Source organism: Physella acuta, unplaced genomic scaffold (genome assembly GCF_028476545.2).
Source record: "Physella acuta isolate Inbredline_101_S28 unplaced genomic scaffold, ASM2847654v3 ptg000036l, whole genome shotgun sequence".
Taxonomy (NCBI): Eukaryota; Metazoa; Mollusca; class Gastropoda; family Physidae; genus Physella; species Physella acuta.
In genome coordinates, this window is record NW_026731556.1 from 778,294 (window position 1) to 804,161 (window position 25,868).

General features: G+C 38.1%; 1 protein-coding gene across 1 annotated transcript in view; it reads right to left on the reverse strand.

Moving 5' to 3' along the window:
- LOC131942696 (uncharacterized) overlaps positions 1-24,606 on the reverse strand; it is a 54,853-nt gene extending 30,247 nt beyond the window's left edge. Inside the window, exon 1 of the mRNA XM_059302608.1 lies at positions 24,341-24,606. The gene's annotated coding sequence lies outside the window, so the exon portion shown is untranslated. The remainder of the gene's footprint in view (positions 1-24,340) is intronic.
- Positions 24,607-25,868: the final 1,262 nt, after the last annotated feature.

Here is a 25,868-nt window from a genome sequence, read left to right on the forward strand (position 1 = left end):
TTTACAAAATATGCATCCCTATCAGTTTTTAATGTATATCAACCTGTTATTGTTCAAAATAAAGAGTGGTAAAAGTACACAAATATACAATGACGCGTGTACTAAAAGTAAGCCTTTGTGAGTAATTGTTCATTGTTGCTCGCTAATTAGTTTTGGCGGAAATATTTTTTATTTAGCTCAGAATAGAGTGCCTACCTCTGTGCTTATCATAGAAGGTGAATGTTTTATGCTAGCTTAGCTAATCATAAATGAGTTATTGTCCATCAAGAAAAAAACCTAATGAATATGCTGTCAATATTTTTTAGGCCTTTTAATAAACTCAACAATTTTTTTTTCAAAATATATAGAAAATCCAATTCATTTTTCACATTATGTGTTTATATTTTACTTTATATTTTACTTTCCCTAACGTAAGTTAGGTACCCATCAGAGCTGGGTGGAGTATAGGATATTATACTTACTTGAACTCGCGACTTTCGGGTCTCATTTTAACGCTCTACAGCTTGGCCACGCTGTCCCACAGTCGTATGTGCATAGTGCTGACCACACAATCACTTCATATGCCGAAGTGTCAGAAACAGGTGAACTCTACTTCACTTGCCCCATAAACGGTCACGTTCGAAAAGGGAACTTTGTATTTATATTTTCCCCTCTTACAAACATTCGCTTGTGATTTTAACTTTCACGAATTCTTCTATTTTCTTTTAAAATTTGACATCCGCATTGCTTGCTTAGTTTTAGATTTCAACCACACACACTACTTTTTCCCCCTCATTATTCCTTTTAACATTTCCCCACAGCAGATCGCATGTCTCCTCTTATGATTGGGCCAAGGAGTTCCCCGTGTTTTGACATTCACAAAGAGCAGGGGTGGGTCTCTGAGAGGGTGGTGTACAGTTCCATAAGTGCAGGCAGTGGCGTGGCGTAGGTGGGAGCGTGTGGGGTCTGTTAAAGGTGTTGTTGTTTTAGGTCGGTAGCTGCTTGACGAATAACAATATAGCCATGAATTATAAGACATATGCTACGTAAGTATAATACTGCAACATAGTAGTGGACAAATAATGGGTACACTATTCGACCAATTATCGACCTATTTTTTGTCCGTAATGGAAAGTAGACAACTTAGGTTTTAAAAAAAAAATCATCTTTTTTTGTATCATCTCTGTTCAAATAACAGTAAATCTGTAATATTTCTACTACAAGCATAAACTTTTTTTTTCATTTTACCGCGAGTTGTTTTCTTTAGAGAAATTTTAAAATGTAAATCATCAGAAAACATGGCACGCAGCGTTTAGGTGAGGCTGAACATAATACAGAGTTGGGAGAAGCTAAATGGTGGCTGTGTTTCTTCCAGACTGTTTTCTCAGGAGGGGGGGGGGGGGGGGGGGGAAGGGGCACTTGAAATTTTCGGAGGGGGGGGGGGGGTGGACTAAACTTTCGGGGGGCGGGACACTGTTAAAAGTATATATATATATATATATATATATATATATATATATATATATATATATATATATATATATATATATATATATATATATATATATATATATATATATATATATATATATATATATATACATATATATATATATATATATATATATATATATAAATTCCAATTCGTTCGAGGGGGGGGCGAGGGCGTTGGATTTCTTCGTGAGGGGTGCAGAGTTTCAAATGCATTTGGCGTAAACTAAAAATAAATAGAGAAGAAACTCACTAAAACGTTTGACTTTGCTGATACAGAAAATCATACAATTAGGCTGCTTAGATGGATAAAAAGATGGATAAAGGGACTCAATTGGTCGCTAGTTGCTAAATTGTTCAGGTGGCCCAAATCTAGGGGTCGTTCAAAAAGACGCTACATTCCTTGTGTGGAGAATAGGGGAATAGTGGAGTTTCGTGAAGATGGGGACGAAAGAGGAGAGGGGGGTTATAAAGTGTGACGACACTCTTTTTGTTTTTATCAAGTATGTCTAAAACTGAATATCAGCCTATTTTTAAATTTGTAATAAAAAATTATTGAGTTGTGGTCTAGCTTTTTATGAGGGAAGGGGAGATAAAATCGTCAAACAAGTATTACGTCCTTTATCAAATAACCTCCCAAGCATTAGATATGACAAATGAATCATCAGAAAAATACACACCTAACCCCCAAAATAAAACACAAAATGACATTTTGTCGAATGAGTGCCCAAGGCATGATCTGCCTTGTGCGTGTGTTTTTTTTTTTTTGGTGATATATGTAATCCACTGTATGAGCACGTGGATATGGTACAACACATACACAGGTGCAACACCTGGGACACAAAAGCGATCAAAGCGCGTTCTTGCGCGTGCCAGCCTCTTCCCCTGCAGGCAGCATCAAGGATGTCCTGACCTACTTTCACCAAAGCCCGTCTTAAGTTCCAGGTCTGACCTGACCCCCTGTTTGTCCAGGCGGTCCTAAGATAGATCGATATCCTAAATAGATCTGGGTCTGTTTACAGTCTAAACACCGAACCTCTCGCTGTTTCCAACCATTTAAATTGCTGTGAAGCTGAAAGGTGTATTTTTGGAGAAGGGAGAACGATGGCAGCAAGGGAAATGGAGTGCAGATAGGTTATCCAAGAAATCGTGAAGAAAATTCGAGAAGGAGTGCTGGAACTAAGATAATGACCTCTGTTACGTAAGTGATACAGCGTTCCGATTTTAAACATCAGAAAACAAGAAGGCTCATTGACATGTATAGGGCAGATGTTGAGTTTATCTGTATCTCGGCAGATGGTAATGGTGAACACTAAGTAAAGACACCTTTATACCCCACGCCCCCCCCCCCCCCCCCTTCAACACACATCTAGGAACCAGGAATCACTAAAATTTCCAGGACTATACATTTGAATCTTTCTTATTAAAATGTATGGTTCGCGCTCTATTTTTAACCTTCAAGGTCAACTGTTAGGACAAGGATCAAACAACTCTAAAATGATACCTATTGTACTATCTACCACGAAGTCCCATTTTTATTTTTTCAAAATTGTATATTTCCATATGCTTCGCATCGTACCATATCACGTACAGTTATGCATTGGTACGATTTACCTTAGATACCAAACCCGCGACTTGCAGCTTAGCAAGCACACGCTCTACATCTACGCCTCGCCATAGTACCTAATCATAAAGTACAATTTCAGACAAGTGTATACATATATTAGAAAACTGCAAAAGTCAGCGATGAAGCGAACACCCAAGAGAATAAATCAAACGATGATTGAACTCTACAGTATTGTCTACCGTAGATAATCGATCTCCCCTAATGTACCAAATCCGTTTTGCGCCCCTGTTGGTATATGTCAGAAATTCGTTCAACGGTATGAACTTATCACCCCAATAAAAACGGTTCTTTGTCAGGTAAAAATACCAGCATCCTACCTGTGTAGAACCACAGGTAGGTTGTGGCATAGCACCTACAGAGATGGATCCGTTGGAGAATTGAGGGAGATTTCTTTACCTGCATCCACAACACGAGAAAGTTTTGCTCTAAAAATGTGGGAAAAAAACTTCCAAAAATATTAAAAAACGTACATCTACAAAACTAACCCATATTTTTTTCTCCGCCTTTTTTGAACAACGTGTGAGTAATGTTTACGTTTTTTTTAAATTCTAAACACCAGTCATACTCATAAAATAGGTAGGTATGTTTTAAAAAAAAATAGGTTACTATCGCAGTACACGTGCACTTTAATAATGAGTGGGCTTGTTTACATTGAGTAATTTTTTTTACGAGGAAACATTCCGTCAATGATTCTCAAATTACCATAAGCGAATATCCATCTGTGAAGTTTGAATATAGAAGGGCATGTATTAGTAGCTTCTTTATTTTAAGGTTGTTAATATTACGTTCTAACAGACTAAGCAAAAATAATATAGATATGTATTATGGGACAAATGGCAATATATCAAGAGCTATTTAAAATATAGTTGATAGCTTAGCTGTATGGTATAAGAACAGTGTATAAGAACACTTGATATTTATTTTTTTTATTTTTTTTTTGGGGGGGGGGGGGTGAGGACAACATATTTCGGAGGGCGGACACTGGTAAAAGTATGTTTTGTATATTAATTCCACTTCGTTCGGGGGAAGGGGGGTGGCGGTAGACTTTCTTCGAAGAGGGGCTGGGGGGGGCTCTGCCTCCCTCTCCCAAAGAGAAGCCTGGAAGAAACTCTGCAATCAGGGTCCCTTAAAATGTACTATTTCAAAATGATTTGTTTTGTTATAATAGACGTCGAAGACGATAAACATATTTATGTTATTGGAACTAGGAAGCTTCATATTGTCTGAAGTGGGGATGGGGGTGGGGGGTGGCGCAAAGGTGTGATTCATGTTTACAAATTAAACACAAATTAGGACTGATGTAATTGAAAAACGCTAAAACATAATTTTGATTAGGCTATAAACTATAAAAATAATTTAGAGTTTATTCGGTCGAAATATGTAGGTACTCTTTTATTGCTAAAATAAGTAGGCCATTACAATATGTCTGTTGTTTGATGGACTGGGTTTTTCACAGTTCTATTCTAGGCATCTCCAAACATAGGTCCTACGTGGATTATGTGATGACGTATAGACGTGAGCTAAGACGCGAACTCAAGCCTGGAAGGCCAGTAATCTGCAGCTCTTTGACTCGACCAGACCACTCCGCGCCTTATGAATGCGCGTGTATTGTGTCAGTGACGTCTCATCAGCTTACTTTTGATGAAGCGTGAGCGCCTTAGAAGTTAATTACATTACCCGACAAGCTAATTAATTTAATTAACAAACGCCTGTTGGGGCGGTGGTTTAATTTAATTTGGCTAGCAGTAATTACATTAGACATAAGAAGAAAAAAAAACTGAAAGGAAAAATTCAACGTGTGTGTGTTTGTATACGTTAAAGTTTGTATGTGTGAAAGTATGGATGGGGGAGGATAAAAGTTGTGTTGCGATACCTTGATGGATGGATGATAGCTAAGCTCTTATCACAAATTAAAATGCATTTTTAACATACGTTGTCTGTTTTGATCTTTTATGTAAAGAACATGAATAGCGAGTTCATAGAAAAATTCGTTCATCTAATCTGCTTAGTTGGATGGATAATTTTTTACTCAATTACCTATCATATTAAATCGCTTTATTTGTTAAAATTATATAAAATGATTAATTTATTCTGCTATTTAGTTGATAGGATATTTTTGTTTATCAAAGTGAGATAATAAATATTAGATGAAATATATTTTTTTTTGTTAAAACAATATTAAAATTCATAATTTGATCTGCTACTTAGCTGAATGGATCATTTATATTTATCAAATTGAAAAAAAAAATTACCTTTAAGATTTAATAGCTTTATTTGTTAAGTATTTTTTGTTTACATTTTTAAAACCGAAAACCTTAACAGGACATGACACTCAACAGCAGTACATGGATGGAATATGAAATCATCAGAACTAGCAGAAAGCGCCGAAGAAAAACAAGAAAACGCAGAAAATTCGCCCCCACACTCCCCCCACCCCTCCCCTACCGAACCCCTCGTCAAAGCGCTATCACACAGATTTCTCGTGTGAAGAAAAACAACTGCACTCTACCGTTTCCATTATAATCGTATTCCTCCGCACTAAAGGAAGTTCAAATGCCAGCCACACGACTCAGTTACTAAAAATAGAAAGGAGGCGCACGATTTTTCCAGATGTTCATAGTGTTTACATGGTTTATTTGTTGGACTTTTTTCAAAAGTTCTACACAACTTTAAATTGTTAAACAATTTTTAAATATAGATCTACTGAAGAAAATAAACCAAGTAAATAACTAGACTGCGAAAATTAGCTACATGATTAGAATCATAAATGAAGAATTTCAAATATTTCAGTAATCTATGTAAATCCGATCCATAAATGTATTTACTGAACGAACTAAGTCCACGAAAAGTATATTGACAAAATAAGTTCCGAAGGCTTTAATCTTTGTTTATGTTTATTTTATCTTGAAAGAGGCGTAACCCATACATCCACGGAAAAATATATACATCTTTCTACAAGATTGTACATATGTATTTTATATTTTAAAGAAGCCAATGTGTTATTTTACAAACAAATAAATACAATAAAAATAGAAAATAAACATTGGTGATTAATTTAGAACGCAGGCCAAGAGCAGCCTTGACCTCGATCTCGGGTGAACTTGATTCCCTGCTCTGTTTAGTCTCCAACAAAAAATGTATCAAAGTTGTATTCGAATCCATCCAACGAAAAAAAAAAGTGTTTTATAATAAGGGCGTAGCAAGGTGGTGTGAGATCGAGGGGGGTGGGAGCCGCCCCATAGTAAAGTTATATACTATTGGAAACCAAAATTAGTCACATATTTATACATTTCACAACTTTCTGAAATACAGGTTTTACACTTTTAGTGTCATGTCTGATTTTAATGAGCAAACATTATTGTGAAAGTAGTCACAATTATAAACGTCTTTCATCTTTTAAATGTAAAGAAGAAAAAAATATGCCCAGCTCATTATAGATTATGGAGTATACAAGTAACTTTGAAAACTAAAACAAAGACCTGTAGATATAATTCTCACGGCATTTGAAATGAAAGTTAAATCCTCAAAAATAAAATAAAAGTTAAAAAAAAGTATATAATTTCAGCAAAATAATCTTTTTTGTTTTGAGTTTTATTTAAATAAAAAATCTCAATTAGTTTAAATTACAAGGATAATTAAATAAACTATATCACTTATTTAAATTGTGCTAATTAATACAGTAATAGACCCGCCCTTCCTGCCTAAAAAACAATTATGTTTTGCTGCACACATCCTAGCACCTGCATCTAGTAATGTTTCAAGAATCTTAATTAAATAATGGGATGAGCAACGGATATCCTTGTTTTAAACATATTTTAAAATCAGTTGCTGAGTAAAATACATCATGAGCGAAAACGAGATTAAATCTATGGATTAAAAAATTTCAATAAGATTTTATAGAAAGATAAAAATGTACACAACTTTTTTCACGGAAATTAATGTTTTTTTCTAAAAACAATTAGATTCAAGTTGTCTGCCTTTTAGAAGGTTAACAAGAAAATATCTAAAGAAGCAAATTTATGTGAGTGATAATTATTTACATACTTGCTTAAATTTCGTTCTTTAGTGGCTTTCGTTTTATAATTAACTGTGATTATTTAATACTAATTATGGTCCTGAATGTCTTACAGAATTATCTTTGTAGATGATCATGAGCCTATAAACGTCAGCATCATAAAAACGCAGACAGCTGATCTCCCTTTGATGTTTTATTGAGAATTGAAACCACATTTTTCCAGATGTCTAAATTATTAAGTTTTTTTTTTAATTTCTGTTTTTCATATTCTTGAGTAATTGCAACCATTTGTTTAAAATGTGTCTGAGGGTATTTTTATATTGGTTTTGGAAACACATCAATAAAATAACTAAATTGTTTAAAGATCTTTCAGTTTTTTTATCTAAAGTCTTCATGAAAGACGGTTTTTCATTGCTAATTAATAATGTCTTTAATTACTGTTTTATTAATTAGAAACGGCTGTTGTTATCGTGGCAAATTGTTCATAAGTTAAACGCACATTTGAGTCACCCACCGCCATCAACGCCTCTGGTTAGGTAACATTTCCGGCTTAACGAGATACATACTTGAGGTCAGTGCGACCGGTGCCAATGGAAAGGTTAGGAAAGCAGACCCAGCAACGCCTCAGACAATGATTACATTTGTTCTGGCAGACGGTTGTACCTTTCTCGTTTTATTTTTCTAAGTTTTATTTTTGTTAATTTAGAAGATCCCTTATAAAATATATCCTTGCACTGTCGCTTTTAACATCTCACCTAAAACCTTTTAAAAACGTTACTCGCATGGGCGATGAATACCCAATGAGCCAAAATGCTTATTTATAGACATAATGCTATCATATCTAGCATATATTTATAACTCCAAGAGTCTAAGTACTAAAAATAGCCATCTTGGAATACTATGTGGAAGAAAGGTTCAGCATTATATGAACAAATGCAGCCTATCTGAATACGTTTAAGTGTTGTGTATGTTTAAAGTCAAGCCAACTTAGCCGACTTTTAACTAACCAAACCGACGCAATCATTATCGAACCTTTTTACCAAAGGGCTCGGACGGTTGATGAAAACCACATTAACAAACATGCTTATTTCAAAACAAAATGCTACAATATTTAGCACATGGTTATAACTCAAAGACTTCACCCCCATCCCCCTACTTCTCTTCAAAGCGAAAAAATAAAAAAACTGCTAAATACCCCGCTTTTATAGAAAAATAAATAAATTGATTTTCATAATATTTTGTAAGATGTAGAAACATTTCTCAACACATCCGCCATCGGTATGATATCATCTTAAAAAATCGCCAACCGCCTCGTTTCCTAAAAATTATTTATGACTTCAATAGTTGTATTGCAAAATGCGATTTGCATGCTCAAAGAGTATGAAAACAGTGTTTTCTAAAAGAATTTAGGCTATGCAGCTTGAAGATAATAAACAACATATTATGTTCGCTAACTTGTACATAGAACTGACTAATTTCATCCAGTATGGGTTAGTTTATGGGACGGCGTGGTCAGTGGCGTAATGAAGTCGGGTGTCATCCGGTACGGCACTTAATGGTGTCACCCCCCAGAGGCGTAGCGACCCTTACCGGGGACAAACTTTCAATTTTCGGTTTGCACCCCCCCCCCCCCCCCCCCCTCGAACTAATTCAGTGGAATTATCATTTTTCTCTATATATTTTGTTATTTTTTGCCTTGGTGTCACCCCCCTAAATGGTGTTACCCGGTGCGGTCCGCACCCCCCCCCCTCGCTACGCCTCTGGGCGTGGTCTAGCATTAGAGCGCTAGACTGCTAACCCAAAAGTCTCGAGTTTGAATTTGTGTTCAAATTAGTGCAACGTCCTTGAGTCCACTCAACTCTGAACTAACTCATGTTAGGGAAAGTAAAGGCGTCTGGACACATAGCTGACCACATCATCACTTCATATGCCTAGGTCAAGAAACATATGAGGTCTACTTAATATGCCCAATAAGTGTAAATAGGAATCTTTTACTTTTATTATGGGTTATATTCGTCACATTTTTACATATACTTCCAACATTTAACAAGTTAATCAGCATTTGAGTACTGTGTATGCTTGTCTTTTGAAATCATTGGTTAAACCCTATAATGTTATTTTTTGTTAAGCAAATACACGTCCAACTTCTTCCTGACTACTACCATTATACACCAACTCTAAACTTTAAATCCTGACTACGCATGATATTTTCATTGAATGTAATACCATTTAATTTATTGTAATACCAAGTTATAAGTGTAATTCGTGATGAAAATATAACGTTTAAAAGAACATGTTATTCGAGTCTATTTTGGCGACACGAAATATCGGGGTGATTGACTATTACTTCTAGGCAAGAAAACTATTTAATTAAGCACATTCAATGTTATGTTATGCTTTACAAAGTGGAAACGAATGAACAATAAATAAAATTGTGTTATGGAAAATTAGAAAATCATTTACAATCTTGTCGGTGCAGGTATTATACTATCTTCACGTATCTGAATCGCAGAAATTCAACGAAAACGAAGCGAATAAGGCTAACGATTTTATCTTAAAATGAACATCATTGATTCATCTTAACGAAAATCGTGAAGTTAAATATAACTGGGTGTGTTTATATTAATAAATCTAATATGTATTCCGATGCTATTTTATTGATTTATAATGTCTTCCTTACACATTATTCTTTGTTTATTGATTTACCGTCCTTATACATTAGACAGTAAGAAACAATTTTATAACCGTAGTTTCTGCTTCGCTAATTGCAATCAACAAGAAAAACAAAACCTTTATTGTTGTCGGAGTACTCACTTGATAAACAACACACCCATACACTATAATCTTTACTTGTCAGCGTTTTTTTTTTTTTTTTTGGGTAGTCGGAATTATTAGGAAATATCCGTTTTCATTGCGTAATGGATGGTGCGCATATTTGTCACGGTGATGATTGAGAGCGTCACATTGCGTGGAAGCTCCAGCGGAAAATCCCGGTGCGGTGCGCACGTGAAAAATCTGGGTTGATGAGTTGTTGGGGGAAGAGCGTGGGTACTATTATACGAGTGTCAGTCGGGTGATGTGTTGGTATTTAGGGTGGGGGGGGGATATGAAGGTGCTAGGTGGGGGAGGTGTGTTTTTCTGGAGAGTGGGTGCGTTAGGGAGGTGTGAGGGGGGGGGGGGAGTTGTTTGGTGTGTATTTCAGGGGTGCGTGTGTTAGGTCGGTGCGTACTTTTAAGGGGGGGGAGGGTTCTTAGGTGTGTATTTTATGGGGTGATTGTCTTGGGTAGGTGTGTATATTGGGGTTATGAGGTTGGTGTGTATTTCAGGGGTGGGTGTCTTAGGCAGGTGTGTATTTCAGGGGGTGGGGGTGTATGTTAGTTAGGTGTGTATTTCACAATTTGCGTCACGTAGGTGCCAACGTGTCGCCCTAGTTGTCAGGTGGTATGGGAAACCCTTCCGCATGTTTTGATGTGGAAAATCATCGCTACATTCTGGCATCTGTTTTGAGTGGAACATTTTTTTAACCTTACTTCTAGGAAGTACGCGAGTGGATGTAGAGCTTATCACAGCCATCCTAGACGCACACGTCATGTACTGTTCCGAGAAACAAGATGAAGCGATATTTTATCGTGTTATGTTTGCTCTTGTTTAAGGTATAGTAACCTCGTATTACCTTCGGTCTATCTTTGCATACGCTTGATTTTGGATGTAGCAAAACTACTTAAAACAGGAGATGAAGCTATGCCTGGGTGACGTAACTCCAAAGGCAAACATTTTATTATTCTTGTGAATAAAAATATGTCAACATATATGTATTATATGTGTGTATAACATAGGCGCCATCTATAATATATATACATAGGCAAAATAAATAAATAAATACATTATATATATATATATATATATATATATATATATATATATATATATATATATATATATATAGGGCATACATAAAAGCGTATATAAGAATGTACATGAGCATTTTCATGATATTTTAAAACGCGCTTTTTATAATCATATATCTGTAAATATCTATACACATTTCCCCAGTACTAAGGCCCTAGTATTCCCTATCTTGTACAAGGCCTGTATAGATTACATGCTACATTCTTTGACTTCCGCGGTGCTGACACGCTTTTCAACGCTGTGTTTTTTTTCTTCTGGCTTCTCGCTTCCAGAGGTACACGTGTTCTACTAGGGACCCCCCCCCCCCAACCGGCATGTGTTGTACGCGGGGCGCCCCCACCCCCCGGGGTTGTTAACATCATCTGGGCCGGCATGTTGACAGGCTACAGTCGGGGCTTTGTTGCACCCGGCAAGGTTGTAGCCTGATGTGGTGGTTCGTTGATGTACGTGGTGGAGGGGTGGAGGGTTAGTGGAGTTTGGTGGAGGGAGGGAAGGTTGTAGGCTAATGTGGTGGTTCGTTGATGTACGTGGGTTTAGTAAGGTTTGGTGGAGGTGTGGAGGGTTAGTGGAGTTTGGTGGAGGGAGGTAAGGTTGTAGCCTGATGTGGTGGTTCGTTGATGTACGTGGTGGATGGGTGGAGGGTTAGTGGAGTTTGGTGGAGGGAGGGAAGGTTGTAGGCTAATGTGGTGGTTCGTTGATGTGGTGGTTCGTTGGTTTCCGTGGGTTTAGTAAGGTTTGGTGGAGGGATGGAGGGGTGGAGGGTTAGTGGAGTTTGGTGGAGGGAGGGAAGGTTGTAGGCTGATGTGGTGGTTCGTTGTTTTTGGTAAGGTTTGGTGGAGGGGTGGAGGGTTAGTGGAGTTGGGTGGAAGGAGGGAAGGTTGTAGGTAATGTGGTGGTTTGTTGTTCTACGTGGGTTTAGTAAGGTTTGGTGGAGGTGTGGAAGGTTAGTGGAGTTTTGTGGAGGGAGGGAAGGTTGTAGGCTGATGTGGTGGTTCGTTGATGTACGTGGGTTTAGTAAGGTTTTGTGGAGGGGTGAAGGGTTAGTGGAGTTTGGTGGAGTTTGGTGGAGGGAGGGAAGGTTAAAGGCTGGTGGAGTTGAGGAAGGTTAGTGGAGTTTGATGGAGTAGAGGAAGGTTAGTGGAGTTTGATGGAGTAGAGGAAGGTTAGTGGAGTTTGATGGAGTAGAGGAAGGTTAGTGGAGTTTGATGGAGGGAGGGAAGGTTAAAGGCTGGTGGAGTTGAGGAAGGTTAGTGGAGTTTGATGGAGTAGAGGAAGGTTAGTGGAGTTTGATGGAGTAGAGGAAGGTTAGTGGAGTTTGATGGAGTAGAGGAAGGTTAGTGACTGGTTGAGTAGACGAAGGTTAGTGGATTTTGGTGGAGTTTGGTGGAGTAGAGGAATGTTAATGGCGTTTGGTGGAGTAGAGGAAAGCCCGTCTAATGTGGAGTAGAGTAAGGTTGCAGATTTTTTGTAGATCACGGTTAGATTAGTTAAGTTAGTTAGAGCATCATACAGTTATTAGTTTTTGGCGGAGTAGAGTAATATTAAGGGCACTCGGTGAAGCTATAAAAAATTAGTACTTGAGTAATGCCCACTATTAATTATTTCTTATTCCCCGCATACTTTTCTTACTTAACACATGTTTGACATAACGCTAACACATGAAGATAAAATAAACAAAATAACCAAAGGTAAATTATCAATCAAAAAACTTTGCATAACACCTTTGATAAGACTGCCAGTAAACACGAGGCAAAAATTCATCAATAAACCCACCACTACATGTGGTAATTATTCCTTAGACAAACAACCCTTCAGCATAAGCCTTCATTACACGCTGTATATACCACACGAATGCGGCATTAATCCATTAATACAGCATCACCTAATCCTTACATATCCCGAGTGTCATCTTTATCCTAGGGATAGGCCTGCATCAATATGGTAGCCAATATAAACGTGCTAACTCCACAGAAAATCATTTTTTATCGCTTTTCCATGTTTGTCAACGCTAAATTGCGAGTCACGTACTTCACGTTATATCATATTACAATGTATTCTACTGGAATCTCTTATATATATATATATATATATATATATATATATATATATATATATATATATATATATATATATATGAACCATCTTGTTAACAGAACAAGATCAAACACAAACACAAAAGAAAACACAGATGCAAACTCAAACACAATGCAATGACGGATTGACGGAAATGCGAGAAAGTGCGAAATGAAATGGCGGCTTATATTATACGAGATGACCCGCGACGTAGTATACGCCGCCATCTAGTTGTTTTATTTTCAGCTTATCAGCAATTCATAATGTGTGAATTCAACATTATCCTTTCCCGCCCTCCCCCCCCCCCCCCTCCCGCGCTCCCGCCCAGTGAAAGCAGCCGTTTACAGTCACAAAAAAAGATCAATCAGAAATTGTTACCTTCCCTTCGTTTCAAATCGTTTAATACTAAATTATCTGCCCCTAATAGCCGACACTAACCCGGCTCTACTATTGTAAACATTCGGGCCGAACCACAGCTCACCTGACAGGTGGGGATGAGAGTGGTGGCTAAGCTGCGTGGTGTTTTCTATGGTCTCCATAAAGAGAATTGTATATAGAGATATATTTGGGTTTATACAACCATTTAGATATGAACGGTTGTCCTTATACAACATTGTAAACACTCTTTCAGCACTGCACCAAACAGCCCCTTTTAACTCTTTACCTCACACGTTTTTGAAGATCCTTAACTTAACAAACATCCAAAAGCTTCCTTTCAACAACCTAAAAGCACAAAAGTGTGCAACTTTTGTAAATACAAAACGTGATCTGAAGGTCAATTTCGAACAGTAAAATTTAGATCTATCTTTCCAACGGCTATTTCGAAAGTCTCGTGTTCGAATCCCGGGTTATTTTCCTCCAGGTCTATCGGATACCAGATTCATAATAGGAAATTAAAGGCGCTAGCACATAATACTGACCGTACTACTTTCATAAGCTCAGGTTACAGAATCAGATCAACTCTACTTCATCTGCCTCATGCCCGACAGGTTCCAACATTTCAAAAACGTATTTCAGGTGTTTTATTTATCATCCCAAGAGGAAACCCGATTGTCGTCAAATTTCCTTCAAGAACACATTTAACCAATAGCGGGACATTTGAAAGAATCAATACATCTTCATAAGGTGGGGGTGGTTGTTTTCACCACTTTATTTTAGTTCCCAGGTCTAACAGTGTTAAACTTATAAGACACTAAATCAAGTGGCACCCGCTCCCCCCACTCCCCCCTCACCGCACACACTTACCTTCCAATATTGAAACAAGCAATATAGGAGCCCCCTTTACTGATGGAACCTTGTAACACTACCACCGGTCATATTTAAAAAAAAACTTATACAATTCATCACAGAGCGATGAAAATCAACAATAATCTCATCTAAGCTAAGCTCATTCTTTGTATTAGTACATATCAGGGCCACAATTATCTAAAATACCCATTTACCAGCCCCTTACAACTTAAAAACAGATTTTCTTAGGGTCTCTTCTACTATTCCAACATTTCTTATTATCCCCATCTACCAGCCCCTTACAACTTAAAAACAGATTTTCTTAGGGTCTCTTCCACTATTCCAAAAGTTCTTCTCCCCCCCCCCCCCCTCACTCCACCAACCCTCCCCCTTTTCATGTACCCTTTCAACATCTCAACTTTGAGCACGCGGAGCTAAAAAAAAAAAAAAGAAGCCCGTACTCCCGTCAACCTTTGACCTCTACTAAGACCCCGGTAGCCATCTTTGTCGAGGCGATCACGTGCCGTAATGGTAAACACCGGGTGTAAACCAATACCCGGCTGGCATTTTACTCTGCAGATGGCGAGGTGTGGGCAACTTCAGACAAGGGCACATAACCGAGTTTCAAATTATACAGCCAAGACTACCTCCCTTTTTTCTCGTCCCAATCAACTGAACTGTTTACGCGCGTTGTCATAACAACCGCCGCTTTGTCGTTTTCATTACGTGCTTTTCGATTAGCTAATTCCTAGTTTTTAAATAGCTTCGTGAGACGTATGTTTTTGAACCCTAACTATGACTAAGCTTAGGCCTAACCGTAAAACTACTACTTACACATTGCCAATATACACACATACAAAGCGCCTACGATGATTACACTGATATATATATATATATATATATATATATATATATATATATATATATATATAAATCAATAGACTGTTATCACTTTTGTCACAAAGTTTAATTTTATGCCAAATCCTAACAGTATACTCTACATAAATTTGAAACAAGCCCAAAAGGAGACAATACACTGAATCATCGAAAGAAGAATGAGATTTGGGTTATGGTACATTAAAAATAAAATAAAAATATCTTAACTCTGAGGGCGATATCTGAATAGCGTGGACCTCTATAGATACTGTCTGTACCAAATAAATCAGAGTCATTTAACCACGCAGTTAACATTAACCTAACACCAATACCCCCCCCCCCCCCCCAGACTACAGCTTAATCAAACTCTTCACATCAGGGTAATTAGCACTTGAACACCAGCCTCATCAAAGATGGTCTCGTGCAATCCTCGGATAGATCTCCACTTCATTGATCTCTTAACTGGATCTGCTTCCCTCCTACGTTACCCAACCAATTAAGTTAATCGCTTGTTCCAAGTCAAGTGCATAGACCTTATGTGAGCTCTGAGCTTACATTAGCCCTCTAAGCTCTCAGCTAACATAAGCTGACTACTATTACTAAGATAAAGCTTACGTGAAGGAACATACGTCATCTCAGCTCAGAGCTTAAATCAGTAATTGAGGCTCGAATTAAAATCAGGCATGACTACTCTTTTTAAGCTCTTATACCTTAGCTCTTAGCTCATACATTTAAATTTTAGTTTTAATATATTTAATGTAAGCCGTCATCAAATCTATGAGCTTAATTCTGCTATGTTAACTCTCAGCACGCAACTACTACTTCAGCTCCGATGTTACCTATACTTTCTTAGCTCTGCGCTAAAGTTCCGCGATCGCAGGTTGAAGCTGGCGTCAATAAGATCCAAGACCAAGACACACACCACCACATCTTGTTTAATTAACAGAATCAGACATGTTTAATTCTCCCCCCTTTTTTAAAAAAAATACTTTTAAATCGTCTCCCTTTAACCGGATCTTTAATTGTCTCCCTTAACCAGAGATTTCAGCTGTCTAGAGCACCTGGATGCACACTATCAATGAGCTTCGTTTAAAAAAAAAAACAAAATCTGCATCCACCTTCGAAACTGAATTGAGAATTTGCCTAACAAACGAATTCTCTGATGGGCATCAATTAAACCAACGAACATAAACATCTCTGGCACCTGTGCAAAAGTCTTGGATAATTTCATCACAATAAACGTAAAACCCGTCACGTTTATCAAAGATTTACGCGCTTTTGTAATTCTATACATCTGAATAAAACATTGTATCGTACTAAATTTGATTAAAACAAAAAACCCAAAACGTCAATCCTAAAACATTTTCAGAAAAAGATTTAATGTATTTTAAATCCATAATTTTGTAAAACGTATTTTAAGAATTGCGTTCCATCGAAAATATGTTAAGTTATACGTATGTTATCTATATTTTCCTATGGGGTATTTGAAAATCCTACAGTTTCGCATATATGTTCATCTAGAAAACAATATATATATATATATATATATATATATATTATATATATATATATATATATATAATATATATATATATATATGTATATATATATATATATATATATTATATATATATATATATATATATATATATATATATATATATATATATATCGGAAGGGGGGGGGCTTTGTATCAAGACTTAGAATTTCTTATCCTCCCTACCAACCTTAACCTATAGATTATGAAACAAAAGTATCGAAAAAAATCATTACATGGGTTTCAAGACAACGAAACCTAGACAATGGATTTCCCTTCCGTCTGGCACAGATTTAGAGAATAAAAAATGTGTAGGCCAGATTGTTTCGCCCCACGCGAAACGTTGCCAATAGCAACGAGGTAAGGTGTATGGGGGTAAGGAGCCGTGACATTTTCGGCAGTGAAGACATTCACGAACATCATAAAAATAGTTTTTTTTTTCGTCTCTTCTACTTCATGATGGGAAACCCAAAAAAAAAGGTGAAGCTTCTAAGTGCTTAAGGAACGAAATCGGAGAGTTCAGTAAATTACACGGGAGGCGATTGTGCTTGACTTAGGCGAGATAACTGTTTATACATTAAGTCGCTTTGTTGTCGAGTGCCGAAGACTTGGTAAGCCTTTGCTGAAGACATAAGCTTTGTTCTTGAGAGGAAAGACAGCTGTCGATCGAGAACTTCGCCATTTTTTGCAGTCTTTTTTTGTCAGCAGAAACCTTAATCTTAAATCCGTTGGCGTGTCTATGTGGGTGAGATCTTCTCTAACTTTTCTTCATCGTTCTAAATTGTTATATAAGAGGGGGTTTCCTTTTTTAAAATTAAGTATTACTTGCCAACACGGTATACGCAATATGGCTAATCGACTCAAACAATAGCCTTTATTTCTTTCTAGATTAACTTCCAAAGCATGTGTCCAACCAAGAACAATCTACGAAGCAGCAGTTGGAGATTATTTCTTAGATTTACTACTGTACCCTGCTAACGAGTCTTAGTACACGAGTCTCCGAAATCGGGGCTTTTGGAGATAGCAACCGTGCACTCTTATCAGAGGCGTAGCGACCCTTCCCGGCGCCCAGGGACAAACTTTCCTTTTGGCGCCCCCCTCAAACTTTCGATTTGCACCCCCCCCCTCTCAACTTTTCGATTTGCACCCCCTCAAACTTTCGATTTGCACCCCCCAACCTCAAACTGCATTCGTTTTTACAACCCATTTTTGGCGCCCCCCATGGTCGGCGCCCGGGGACATACCCCCCCCCCCCCCCCTGCCCCCCAATCGCTACACCTCTGACTCTTATGCTCGATTACGCCTTCCCTAAGTTTTCTAACGAGAATATACAAATACGTGTGGGTGTGTTACGGTTCAGTTGTAGGTTAGATTAGAATAGTTTAGAATGGTCTAGAACGTAGGGGAGAGGGCGTGTGTTAGTTCAGTTCACCCCGGGGTGTTTAGGGGTATAAATATCCCAAGGTCGAGTGCGGGTAAAAAAGCTGGAGTAAATGATTGTAAGGTGGCTTTAGTTAGTAGCGGCTAGGGACGAGGGCTTGTAGCGTAATGGTGAAGATGACAAGTGTTTGGTGTTGAAGGAAAAGTTGATCGTAACAAACTCCCCCTACCCCTTTTCAGGGGAACGGCATGGTTGAATGGTAGAGCATACGAGTGCTAACAAGAAAGTCTCGAGTTCGATTCCTGATTAACGTCTGAAGAAACGTCCCACCCAGCTCCTACGTTACCTGATTCACATTAGAGAAAATTAAAGGCAGCTGGGCATAGTGCTAAACACATCTCTTTTTATGCCGGGGTCACAGAAACAGGTGAACTCTACTTCACTTGCCCAATGACCTCAGGTCAAAAGGAAACCTTTACTTACCCCCCCCCCCCCCCCCCCATTTCCTACAGGTACAACCAACCTCTAACATGTTTCGTATTTGGCGGGTGTTTCACTCAGTGGTTCCCATACACCCGCCCATTATACACTTAACGCCACGCCCCATACCTTTAGCCGTTTTTATTTTTTTTTATTTTATCCACCTGTATTCACATAAGCCACATGGGATTGGCAAGATAGTTCAGCTGTGTCGTAACTCCGTTACTGACGATTAGGAGTGGTATTTGGATCATCTCTTAAAAAATATCAAGGATTTAATCATACCCTATAAAATTTCCATAAGGCGTAATACTATTCGTTTTAAAACACATTCATATAATACTTTTATCGGAATTAATTAATTTAATGTTTAGCTGTTCAACCCGCTTAATTTGTTTTTTAGTCAGCGTCGTTTTAGAATTACAAGATTACATTGACATGTAATGACAAAATGTTGTCTATAATTTGTTTATGTGCAAATCGAAAGTTCGAGGGGTGGGGTGCAAATCAAAAATTTGAGGGGGGTGCAAATCAAAAATTTGAAAGTTTGTCCCCGAGAAGGGTCGATACGCCTCTGGGGGGGGGGGGGGGAGGGGGGGGGGTGACACCATTAAGTGCCGCACCGGGTAACACCCGACCTCGCTACGCCACTGTTTACAACCTTGATACAAGAATTTAAACAGAAATTATCTAATTTTTTCAGTGTATTTTTTTGTGCACAAAATATTTTTTTTATCTAAGCTAAATAAATATGTTGTAAGAGGCATTTATTTAATTTAAATATTAAAGAGTCAATCAAATCAAATATCGGGTTGTGTTACTGTTGTCAGATAACGTTTTTTAGTTGTTTTTTTTCACAGGTGTAATACGTATTAAATATGCGAAATGCTAATGCGCATTTTAAATTAAAGAAACTGAGACGGAATTATCAGCAAAAAAATATCCGTGTAGACTGATATTTTTATCTTTTCAAAAACCCATTAGAGATTAGAGCAGGATTTCTCTCTAGAAGACTTAGACATGAAGTGCCTCTTACAGGATGAGTTATATCCCCTGGTTTGAATCCTACTTAAAAAATCAAATAAGATGTTTTCAATCACATGAAACACAATCGCATTATTTTCCTTGTATACAAATTTCGAGATAAATAACACGCAGAGTTTTAAAACGTCTACCGATAAGGGATACTTGGAAGTCAAAATACACCAATCTTTGTTTTAATATAATGTTACATTTCATTTTTAAAATTTCCTTCTACTTCATTCTTAAATTTAGTTGAGGAAGGGATTTCCCTCCAACACAATTAAGTATACATGTCAACAGGTTGACTCCAATTTCAGCCTGCTTTACTTTTTTGGATTTGCTTCCATAGCCTTTGTCCAACCAAGAACAAACTGCAAGGCAGCAGTTGTTTGATTTTGGAGTTGTCTTTCCTAGAAGAGTTGCTGTCCCCAGCTGTCGAGGGTTTGAACTAGGGACTTTTAAGTTTAGCAATCATAAGCTTTGCAGACTCGACCACGCCGACCACCGTTTTTTTAATTGAATTTAAACTAAAATTCAAGAGCTCCGTGCCATACGTTGTATATGGTTTATTGAGTTCGATAAATACGCATTTCTAAAGGGTACAACACACCCTAGTGACGCCACTACAAATGTAGAACTATGCACGTCTAATCAAACTACATTCACTGCTGATACAACTCAACTCTGAACTCAGCCTATTGGAATGCTACGCCGTCAACAAAGGCGTGCACTATCAAACAGGATGCATGAAAAAAAAAAAACTCCACTCCACCCACGTAAACTAGAAAATTGGATTCCGCACTCTACACTGAAAAATAAACCGTCTTCTCCAACAGCCGTTTCAAAACGTACGGATATCACACCAGAGTAAATCAAGATTTTTTTTTTTGGGCTGAAGCAAATAAACAAGAGGAAAATGGTATAGAGGAAGCGTCTTTTCGAGCGTGTTGACGGTATAAATAAACGAACCCGTGGCGGTATGTACTAATTGGAACAAAACAGAGGTTTCATGCCAGAGAAGGACTGGAGGTTTTGTTGGAGTAAGGAGGTCGGGGATTTCGAAACAGTTGCGTTTTTTGCTTGTTGAATGGGGGTCGGCGTGGTCGAGTCGGTAAAGCTCATTGTTGCTAAACCGAAAAGTCTCGAGTTCGAACCCTCGGGCAGAGGAGGCCAGTTAGCTCGGGACAGTCACTCTTCTAGGAGAGACAACTCCAAAATCAAAACAACTGCTGCCTTGTAGTTTGTTCTTGGTTGGACAAAGGTTATGGAAGCAAATCCAAAAAGAAAAGCAGGCTGAAATCGGAGTCAATGGCCTCAATGGCGAATAACCAGTTGACACGTATCCTCAATTGTGTTGGAGGGTGATCCCTTCCAATACTAAAATTAAGAACGAAGAAGAAGAAGAAGAAGAGCTTGTTGAATTGAATACAGGAAAACCATGAATGGTGTATTAATATGAAAGCCATTATAAACGTGTTACCTCGACAGACATTAGTTTTCTAACGAGTCTTAGCACACGAATCTCCAGACTCCGGGCTTTTGGAGATAGCAATTGTGCGGTCTTATGCTCGATCACGCCGTTCCCACGCGTGAGTCCCCGTCCCTTCTGTGGGGACGTTGTGGTCGAATGGTGGAGCATACGACTGCTAACTTGAGAGTAAAGTTAGCCCAAACTGAAATTCTCAAGGCAGCAGTTGTTTTATTTTGGAGTTGTCTCTCCTAGTAGAGTTGCTGTCGCCAGCTATCGAGGCTCATCTGTCCGGGGGTTCGAACTCTATACTTCTCCGTTTAGCAATCATGACCCTTACCGGTTATCGAAAAGTATCACAAAGAACTGACGTTACTTTGCTTATCAGAAAATCTTTCTTTATATAATATCGCCACATAAAAAGGTGAACTGTACGTCATCTACTAAGTAATCCTTTTTGGAGAGACAAGTCCAAGGCAGAGATGCATGGAAAGCTCTTGTCAGCGGCCTATGTCCCAGGAAAGGCAACGACCTAACCTAACGTAATTCAAAGGCATGCTTGCTTGTCGGGTTTAGATTATTTAATTGATGATTATGTCAGGGGCGTAGCGAGGGGGGGGGGGGCGGGGGGTGCGAACCGCACCGGGTGACACCATTTAGGGGGGTGACACCAAGGCAAAAAATAGCAAAATATATAGAGAAAAACTTGAGGGGGGATGCAAATCGAAAGTTTGAGGGGGGTGCAAATAAAAAATTTGAAAGTTTGTCCACGGGAAGGGTCGCTACGCCTCTGGGGGGGGGGGGGGGGTGACACCATTAAGTGCCGCACCGGGTGACACCCGACCTCGCTACGCCACTGGGTTATGTCACGTTTTGTTTTCAAACTTGTCGAACGATAAAGATGTTGTTATTCTTGTTAGCTGCTGTCAAAACTCTTGACGATAATTTTGACACTAATCTCTTAATAAATCCAACATGCCCAAACTGCATGTTAGGTTAATTTTAAAACTATTCCGATACATTTTAATTATCTTGTTTGTCAATTACTTGCAAGCAGGTTCGACGCAGGTGCCATGTCATTACTAAATGCCAGTAGTGTTTCTTTCAGTCTTTTTTCTCCGGGGGGGGGGGGCACTGAAATTTTCGGGAGGAGGGGGGGGCGGACTAAAATTTCCTGTGGAACGGACACTGTTAAAAGTATATATTTTCTATATAAATTCCATTTGGTTCGGGGGAGGGGGGGGGCGGTAGACTTTCTTCGGGGGGTCGGAGCCCCCCCCCCCCCCCCCCCCCCCCCGAAGAGATGTCCGGAAGAAACTCTGAATGCAAGCTAAATTCAGCCCCTACTACGACCAGTTCTTTCTAAATAACTAGGAGTTGATTATCTTATATTTGTTTTTGTGCAAAATCGTCATTGTTTCAAATCTGATCTGTACTTTTGCAAGTAAATGGAAACCATGACAAAAGAAAACGTTTTTTTTTTTCATTCTGTGAACTGTAATAAAATATAGAGACATTGTATGCAGGAGAGAGAGATAGTAAAATGAAGAAATAAAAAAAAATAAGACACCAATAAAGAAAAACGAAATGAACAAAAGGGTAAAGAGCTAAAGAAATAGTTTACTTTATCACCCCTATAGACCATAATTCAATTACATTAGTAAGTTCACTTACACAATTCATACATACATTTCTTGTGTTCAAATCATAAGAGATGCATCTATATTAATCTATACGGAAATACTACATTCAACAAGTAACTTTGATATGATATACATCGTAACTGGGATTCGAATTTTGATGGAATCATACATTGAACTTGTAGTAGTAATGTTAGATATGATATACATCCTAGACAAAAACAGAAAATAGATGGAATGCTACATTCAACAAATAAACTTAAATATGACATATATCCTAACTGGGATTAGGGATCAGATGTAACCAAATGATACATTACATTAGTAGACGTGGTGTTAGGATATAGATCCTAGCCGAAATTAGAAATCAGATAAAATCTTACATTCTACTAGTTAAATTAGATATGATATGAATCCTAGACTAAATATAGAAATCTGAAGGAATCTTACATTCAGCAAGCAACCTTAGATCTGACATACATCCTAACCAGAATAACAAAGCTGATGGAATCTTACAACTTACATTCAGCAAGTAACCTTAGAAATACATCCTAGCCAGAATTACAAATCTGATGGATTCTAGCATGGAACAAGGAAAGAGAAACAGGAAAAGAAAACAGAAAAAGGGGAAATGCCAACTGTCATCTCCCATACCGAGATAGTTTGGGCTAAAGTTTCCCGTGCGTTAGGCTTTGGTCTGTGTTTCAAGCACAGATTAACACGGGCGATAACAAGGTGAAAAACAAAACCAGATTAGAAGCGGGTCAGGGTGAGTACCCCGGGGTACGGTCAGGCGGGGGAAAAGGTGAGTGCAAAAGGTGGATTCGAGTCTGCTGGGTATAAATATTTATAAGCAACAAGTGTATGGGGTGTCCGGTGTAAAAATATACACATAAAGACAAGGGGAATAACTTTCGACTGACATATACTTATATATATATATATATATATATATATATATATATATATATATATATATATATATATATATTCACACGCTTATGAAATTAATTAGTAATTATGGCTTTAAAAGTTAATTACGTGACAAGCAACATTGGAATAAAGAATGACTGATATTTACATTCAGTTTATTTAAATTTTAAAAAATCACTATTTTTTAAAACATTTTGTTTTCTGTTCATTTTATTTCGCAGTAGTTCATATCCGCATTTTTAAAGAAACTGTGGATTATTTTAAATCGTGCTATCTCACCTGTGCAGTAATTAGTATTTCTTACTTTAATCATTGTTTGCAGTTGATTACAATGCCCCATTGCATTTGAGGAAGTGATTTTTTTTTATGTAGCACTTAATTTTCTTAATTAATTCAACATCATAGCTAATAATTGTTTCCAATTATCGTTGGGTTTAATTTTTAAAGAATTTGCTACATACAAACACACATGCGATATATCAGAAACGCAAAAGGTCATTTAACATACCCACAAACAGACAAACAAACAGACATACATTACCCATACAGAACGATACAATAAAACGCACTGTCATACATAAATACAAAAACATACACGCAAGCTTGCAAACCGCCATAGATAATAAAACACAAAACGCACATACAAACATGCGTACAGATTTGCGTACAACCTATTCCTACCTTGTTAGAGTCTCCGAACCGTTGATACAAACACACTTGAAAAAAGAATTGGTTTCAAAGCGCCTGACAATTGATCTTAAATCGTCACTCTGTTGATCAATCAATTCTGCCTATAAACTGTACAGTTTGTAGAAAATACGATAAATTATACTTTATTTGAAAAACTGTAAAAGATAATCAAGCTTAACGTTGAAGAATCTCTGAGAGCGGGTTGCTTCCCCTGGTGCTCTAGTTGACTGACGTTCAGGTAATGTCAAGCTCGCTGAGTGGAGCGAATTTAAAGGTACAGGGGCAGGCGCGTGCTAACTGAGGCACCTGCACGTGCACGAAAGCGCCGCTCACCCCCGTCGTCGAGACACACGTCATCATTGTTTAAAAATAAAATTGACGAATGCAATCGAATGCACGGCGTGTGTAATTGGTACTTTCGATTCTATTACTTTTCTGTAGGTAATCGGGTATTATATTTTATTTATGTTAAGAGTAAGGTTAAGGTGCTAAAGCATGAGATAGGGCTGAAGATATGGGTATGGTATATGGTTATGCAGTGGCGTAGCCAGGAATTGGTCATGGGAGGGGTTATAACCCACCCCCTAACCCCACCCCCCTTACCTACGCCACTGTGGCTATGTCTACTGTAAGAGGTTATCGTCAGGCTAGGTTAAGGACCAAAATAAGGCTTGCGATACTGTTAAAGATGTAATCGATACGCCCTGTGGGAAGAAGTGCGAATTCTTTTATGTACTGAATAGGAGCATCAAATAATAGAGTAATCAGATGTGCTCTTAAGAATTAAGGTACACAACCAAAAAAGAAAATGTATTACTGATGATATATAGCAAATTATAATGCAATGCATTATTTTTTAGACTCGCATTTTTTTATATGCAAATATAAAGTTTCCCTTACTGGACATTACTGGTGATAGTTATGTATTATTATTAATGACGAGAAAAATGGCCCGTTGAGGAAGGATACAACGGGCGCTAGGCTGATAGTGCTGTCTCTTTTCTCTAAACTAAAACCACCCCATCCCACCCCCCCCCCCCCACACACACCCCTTCACCCCCACCCCCCCCCCCACCCCCACCCCCCAAAAAAACATGTCTACCGTCCCATTCAACGAAATATAATTATATACTTTTTCCAGTGTCCGCCCAATCCCCGAAAATTCTACCCCCGCCCCCGAAAATTTCAAGTACCCCCACCCCTCTCCGGGGAGGAAAAAGTCTGAAAGAAACACTGGTGTCGCGCTTAGCCACTACCCGAAGAATTGCATTAAAGAAATTGCAAGAAAACCACTTTTTAGATTAGACACATTAATTAGGCGGTAATTTTATTATAGAGTATCGATGAAGAAATTTCTTTTGAGTTAGGGAGGGGGGGGGGGCTCAGACGTTCTTACGCGGGGGTGGTGCTTCGCCCCTACCCGAAGAATTGTATGAAAGAAACTCTTCACGCAAACCACTTAGATTAGACAAAATTTCCTTTTTATTCAATGTTTACTCGAGAATCAATGACGTCATTT